The following is a 7,166-nucleotide window of genomic DNA, read 5'->3' as shown; positions in this document are numbered from 1 at the left end:
ATGAAATGTTGCGCATTGCACCTTTAATAGCCTAAACAAAGGCTCCATCTAAACTAAGATGTCCCTCTTTGTACCTTTATACCTCCCTTCAAATTTAAATGGGAATGTCACTGTTTCCGTCACAAGAAAAAACACACACACACACAAAATAAATTAAATACGTTCAGCCCAAGCACAGACTGGATAGGCTATTTTTTTACATACATAGTTGTTGAAAATGTAAAAGTAAAAGAGTGACGCATGTTCATTGTGTTAATGTCACAGCAATGCTCACTTTCATGTCTGCTATGCTCCCGTTTGCCTGTGTTCTCATTAGTCTCCTAGGTTACTCATTTCAATCTAGTTTGTTACTATGGTTACTCATAAGTTCTCATTTCCCTCTCCTGTGTTTATCAATTCATCCTTGTTTGCACTTATAACCCAGCAAACACAGAACGTTGGCACAACGTACCAAACCTTCTAACAACGTTTTAACAACATGGCCAAAAGGTTGCTATAACTACGTTGTGTGGTGAAGGTTGTTACAGCGTTGTCACAATGTTGACATTAAACCACCGTTCAGGGCCATTGCTTAAGGTTGTGCCAAGGGTGTCTTGACAGATACCCTGAAGTGCGAAAATCAGCCTTTTAAATTTCAACTGACCATTGGGCTGTCTCTCATTCTTCATCGAGCAAGGATACGTGAGAATTGCGTTTAATTCACTTCAGCTAAATAAGATACGTAATTATTCAAACACAACCTACAACTTCCTTGTCTAATGTGACGTATTTGAACATCTTCTGGTCAGGTATGACAAATATTTAATAACTTTATGCCAAAAGTATGAAGCCAAAATGACTCTAATGATGAGTAATTGATTTCAGTGCGTAGCCTAGGCTACTTGTTGCATGTTAATGCTTTTTCCTTTTTTGGGGGAAACGCACAGAGAAAAAAAAAAGTTTGTAACTACTCGCACAACTGTTTATTTTTTCCTTTCATTTGTCATCTCAATTTTCTCATGTCTGCTCATGCTAGTTAACATTAATCCACTCCCTGTTTTGTTTTCTCACAAATGTTGTCACGATCCACACTTAATGAAACCAGGGAAGATCCAATAGCAGTATAATACTTTATTAAGGGTAATCCAAATCGTAGTCCTCCAGGCAGAAATCCAAAATCCAAATAAGCAATCCAACATGAGACACAAAAACAAGAACAGGCAGGAACAGGACACAGAAGTGGCGTGACATACAACAAGGACTCCGTAACACACACTAAAACAGACAGGGTATAAAAACAGGTAAATGACAATGCTAATGGGGAATTGGCTGAGTGTAATAATGAGTGACAAGGGACAGCTGAGTGCAATGAAGAGACAAGGATCATGGGGAATGTAGTTCGAATGTGACAGACACCGTGGGGAAGGAGGACATCTAGTGGTGACCCGAAGAACACAACCCAGACACTGTGACAAATGTATGACTTTTGGAAGTGCAGTTTTAATAAAGTTGAATTAGGTAACCTTCTATGTCGTTTTAAGTGTACACTTGCAGATGTTGATTATAATGAATTTACTGTTAATAATAATAAATAAATACATAAATAATAATAGGGATAACAAATATTTTAAAAGTATATACATTTTTAACATATGACTAATTTTAAAATGAACCACAAAACATGCTAAATGGTGGATATCTATATCTAGCATAAAAAAGAAAAAGAAAATGGCCAGTCGTCTCTCAGTTGCTGAATGTTGCGTAATAATGTTGCTACAGCCCTGTCACGTCTTACAATTCTACGTTGTTACAATGTTGCGAGCACGTAGACAGCGACGTTGCCATAGCAGAAATTCAACGTGCCACAGACGTTGCCACAATGCAAATGTGTTTGCTGGGAATATATTGGCCTGTGTTTCTGTTCCCTTTGTCAGTTCTCGTTAACGTTTAAACTGAGTTTGATCATGTTTTTCTTGTTAATAAAGTCTGTTTACATTAATTGTCGTCATCGTGGTCCTGCATACACCACGCTTTGCTAAAGCGTGACAGAAGAACCGATCACAAAAGATGGATTACGCAGTATTGTTTACTGCCTTAGCCTGGGAAGGACTTCAGGGTTTCCGCGGGGTTGTAAAAGGTAGTAAAAGGTAGTAAATTAAATGATGCCAAATTAAGGCCAGTAAAAAGTAGTAAAAAGTAGTAAACGTCATCTGACGAGGCAGTACATTTTCGAAGCCCCATCTAACTGGGTCTATATCATGGGTGTCCAAACTTCGGCCCGCGGTCCAGTTTTTATTGGCCCGCAGCCAGGGTCCGAAATTAACAAGCGCCAAGTGCGGTTAGATTTTCCGTTTGGCGAGTAAATCTCAAAAGGCTATCCGCCACACTGGCGGGTCAATGTTCATCATACCAAAATAGTAATAAAAAAATATTACAATTGCCTTTTGTAATGTTATGATGCCTGGAAATTAGTTAAAATCTCCTGCGAATCTAGAGCGAGCGAGCGAGCAAAAGCGCGCATGCAAACCGTGTAGCGAGCGCCCGGCAGAGAGGGAGAGACCTTGCGTGTGTGTGTGTCTCTCTCTCTCTCTCTCTCTCATGCAGTGGTGACGCGTTCATATAAACGGCACCTAAACGCTGTAAAAAAAAAATATTATGACATTTTAATTGTTTATTAATAAACAAGTGTTTCTGTGTCAGCTGCAAAGATGAAGTTGACACTGACTCGCGATCTTCGCAGTAGTGAACGCGCCGGAGAAAAATGCATTTCTTACGGATTAGCCTACTTTTATTTAGTTTTGAATGGTTCTGTTTAAAAGTAGAAATTTCAAGCTTTCTGTAGATAATAGATATAGGATATTTCTAATTTGTTTAGGTCTGTGAGGCGAGTAGCCTAGGCTACCTATACGCTGAGTTTCGGTTCATGTCTGAACGTGTTGTGATTATACAAAATAATGAAACATGGATTAAAATTAAGATAAAATTAATACAAAACGAAATTCGTTTCAAAGAGAGGCTTTGTGTTTTCTGTTTGATGTCTCTGTGAAAGTTTTAAAAGCATCCTTAATGGAGAACGAACGGTTAGGCTACATAACATGTTTTTTTCCTCAAATGCAAACACGAAATAAAAGACAAAATACTTTTTAAAAAGACAATTTTTTGGGAAAAAATATGGATTTATAGCTTTTGAAAAAAAATCTGGATGGATTAATAGCGTTTTGGAAAAAAATATGGATGGATTGATAGCGTTTTGAAAAAAAATCTGGATGGATTAATAGCGTTTTGGAAAAAAAATCTGGATGGATTTATAGCGTTTTGGAAAAAAATATGGATGGATTTATAGCGTTTTGGGAAAAAATTTGGATGGATTTATAGCGTTTTGGAAAAAAATATGGATGGATTTATAGCGTTTTATAGCCAGGTTGTAAAAATACAGTATTGTGTATTGTGTCAATATGTCACCTCTAGTGTGTGGCCCGGCCCTTTGTTTTTTTTTCTGTATTTGGCCCTCACTAAAAAAAGTTTGGACACCCCTGGTCTATATGGTTTTCAATTAGGGTAACTTACGTGTGCAGGCCTATTTCCTTACTAAACTTCCATGAATTTATTTTTATTTTGAGTCGGACCCAAAGACAGAGGTTTAAGTCTCTCTGGTTCTCTATCTCTCCCTCCCAGTGTTGAAATTAAGTTATAATTGCCTCATTAAATTGTGATTAAATATGTTATTAATTCATTTTACTTGTCACTTTACTTAACACTGCTACAGTTGAAGTTTGAAGCCGTGTTGGTAGTAAAAATATTGTGATGGTAGTAAAATAGGTGGTAAAAAGGTAGTAAATTCAATTTAAGAATCTCTGTATAAACCCTGGACTTTCTTTGCTGGACTATTCTATTCGTCGACACACTAGCCCAACGGACTGCTCAGAGTCTGCCCCAATGGAGCTGCCAACGCAAAGAGAAGCGGACGTGCCCACCATCGCACCGGAGCATGAGCCCGTTACATCTGACCTGGCGTTTGAGCCGGCCAACGAGCCCGTGGCAGAGGAGATATTAGTGGAGTTTGAGGGAATAGAGGATTGCCTGCCCACAACCTCGCCGCAGTGAGTGACATACTGGACTGGGAGATGGATTTGTTGGTCTCACCCTCCCTCACCCCTTCCACCACCACTTCTAGTTCCAGCCCTGTCTTCATCGTCTCCTGTCTGCCCTATTGTTCACCCTTCACCTCCTCACTGCATCGGGGATTTACCTGGGGCATCCAATGAGCCATCCTCGACCGTGACTGTATACGTTATTATATAAAGCAAAGGATATGCAATGATAGATGAAATGCCAGAAATAATGCTTTTCTCTTCTGTGTTTTTTGCAAATATGTCTAATTATGATAATATTTATATAATCGTTCAAATTAAATATCTAAATAACATATTTCTATAAGTACTTTTACTTTTACAATTTTTTTGAATATTCTACCCACCTCTGGTTATTTTAGGTTATTTAAAAAATAACTACCCGGCAACATTAACGTTATTTTATAGTTGCAAAATAATAACCTAAAAACAAGCATTATGTAACGTGCTGTATAAATTATTTTAGGTTATTTAAAAATATTTTATGGTTTCAAAAAATAAAACCTAAATAGAATGTTCCTAGAATGTTGTTTGGTTCTCAAAAAAAGAACCAAACGAGAACCAAATACTCAAGTGTGTGTGTGTGTGTGTGTGTGTGCGTGTGTGTGTGTGTGTGTGTGTGTGTGTGCGCGCGCGCACCGTGCGTCAGAGTGAATGGAAAAATGGAAAACCTTCTCTTTTTTATTTTAAAGAATGATATTGCTAGTGTTGAACACAATGTTTAACCCCTTGATTTCATGCAAACTAAAGTACATTTATTCATGAAATGAGTCAGGTAATTAACTTTGATCCTTTTTATTTCACATACTTTCAAAATGTGCAATCATTACATTATACAAAAACATTTAAGATGTCATAGATACAACAAATATTAATAAATCCCATTCAACCACAAGCTAGCCTACCCCGTACCCAATTTTTGTTCGTACCCAAAAACTGGTTTTGATATATTTTGTTCACAGATTGAGTTTCAAACACCATAAAACAGATCATGAACATACACAGATACACAATAACATCTTTCCAGTTCTCAATGATTCACCAAACAGCTGGACAAAAAAATTTAAAATAAAATAAGAGTAAATTGTGGCTAGTTTTCTGACCTACTTTAAGCTTACTAAAGTTTTCTTTGTCCAAAAAAAACCACAAAAAAAACCTTCAAACCTAATTTTAACAAATTACCTTTGATGAAATCAGTCTGTTGGAACTAATTCCAGTTATTCATCACATTTACTCATTTGGATGACTTTGAGCAACTTTTTTTCATATGAAAATTTAGATTAGGAAAGTGGGCGAACCTCTTCCCACATGAAGAGCACTGGTGCGGCTTCTCTCCAGTATGAACTCTCTTGTGAGATTTCAAGTATGATGAGGTAGAGAAACTCTTTCCACAGTGTGAGCATCAGGGTGGGAATTATGTAATTTTAGGGGCAAGGCCATTTGGCCTCCACCTTTTCTTTTTTTTTAGGGGCACCAAGGCCATATGACAGGGCACAAAGGCCATTGAGTACAATTCGATGGTTTTCCCATTCAGATTGATACCATAACATCCTAATTTGGAATAAGACATGGATTATGACTTTTTTAATAAATATAAATAAATTCTATAGAGAGAGAGAGAGAGAGAGCGCCATTACATCCAGAAGGTATACACCCTCACACAACAATAGAAACAACATAAATGCCAATAAAAGCATTCAGAAACACCACAAATGCCAATAAAAGCATTTAAAATATTAATTCAGTCCTCTATATCATGTGAGTGTGAGAGATAGAACCATTTCATCCAGAAGGTATACACCCTCACAACAATAGAAACAACATAAATGGCAATAAAAGCATTCAGAAACAACACAAATGCCAAATAAAAACATTCAAAAAGTTCATTCAGTCAATTACATCATGTGAGAATGTGTGTGAGTGAGAGAGAGATTGATAGAGAGAGAGAGAGATAAATAGGTAGATAAATAGATAGAGAGAGAGAGAGAGAGAGAGAGAGAGATAAAGAGAGAGATAGAGAGAGATAAAGAGAGAGAGAGAGACAGTGTGTGAGGGAGAGAGAGAGTGAGGGAATGCAGTGGATTATTTCAATCAGACTCATCACTTGAAAGAGAATCTGACTCAGGGTCAGGGTTGGAGTTCAGTCTTGACCCATATGGACGAACGCCTGGTCTCCTCAGGCAAGCTCTCCACCACCTTTCCACAGCTTTTTCACCATTATACTCCAAGGGATCACAGCCTTGAGACTTTATGAAAAGAAGATCCTCAATTGTGGACAAATTCAGTCTCAAGCGCCAGTCTCCTTGCATTCTCTTAATCGTTGAAAACTGCCGTTCCACCTGGGCTGTGGATACAGGGAACACGAGAACAATCCTGACAAGGTGAAGCAGGTTGGGGTAGATGTTTTCCTTCTCATTGAGCATCCTGTTCCACAGCACAAGGAAAGCCTCCCGCCTGTGATGCTGAACGATGTCAAATTTTACCCTAAGCCACTCTCGCTCCACCTCTGCCACATTGCAGCCATTAGTTACGAGCAATGGCTCAAAATGCTCACAGAGCCTTTGTAGTTCAATGTCCCCATATGTGTTGATGGCACTGATGTTCTCTGGCATGTTAACTGGATCAAAGATCTCTGCAGCCAGGAGCACTGGATCTGTGGAAAAGGTTGAAAAGCGGTAAGTGATGCACTCTATGATTTTGTCAATCATGTCAAGCATTTGGTGACGGAATGCCTCAGAGGTTGTTGACTGGTGGTTGATGTCGACTCCCTTGTATTGGAAAACACCAACACTGGCTGTGTCTGTGAAAGCAGAGAGGACAGGACGGAGATAGGGACCAGGTTTTTCCCTCAGTCGAGGGAAACTGAAACAGATACAGTTCATGAACCCTTTGTACTAAAAGCACAAGTATGATCTCATTTGAAAGCTGACACCTGGTAGTTTATTGTAAATGTATAAAAGTTATAAATAGATTTAAAAAAAAATTAAGTTATGAGAATTTTTTTTTTTATGAAACATCTTCATGAAAATAAAATTGAAGTTGGCATTGTATCAATCT

General features: G+C 38.1%; 1 long non-coding RNA gene across 1 annotated transcript; it reads left to right on the top strand.

Moving 5' to 3' along the window:
• The first annotated feature begins 2,103 nt into the window (after positions 1-2,103).
• On the top strand, positions 2,104-3,392 carry LOC309502159. Its single transcript, XR_014207173.1, has 2 exons — positions 2,104-3,194; positions 3,226-3,392. It is a non-coding gene; the product is annotated as an uncharacterized lncRNA (long non-coding RNA).
• Positions 3,393-7,166: the final 3,774 nt, after the last annotated feature.

The sequence above is a fragment of the Leuciscus leuciscus genome, assembly GCF_965113295.1.
Source record: "Leuciscus leuciscus genome assembly, chromosome: 6".
NCBI classification, from domain to species: domain Eukaryota; kingdom Metazoa; phylum Chordata; class Actinopteri; order Cypriniformes; family Leuciscidae; genus Leuciscus; species Leuciscus leuciscus.
This window is presented reverse-complemented; position numbering and strand designations above follow the sequence as displayed.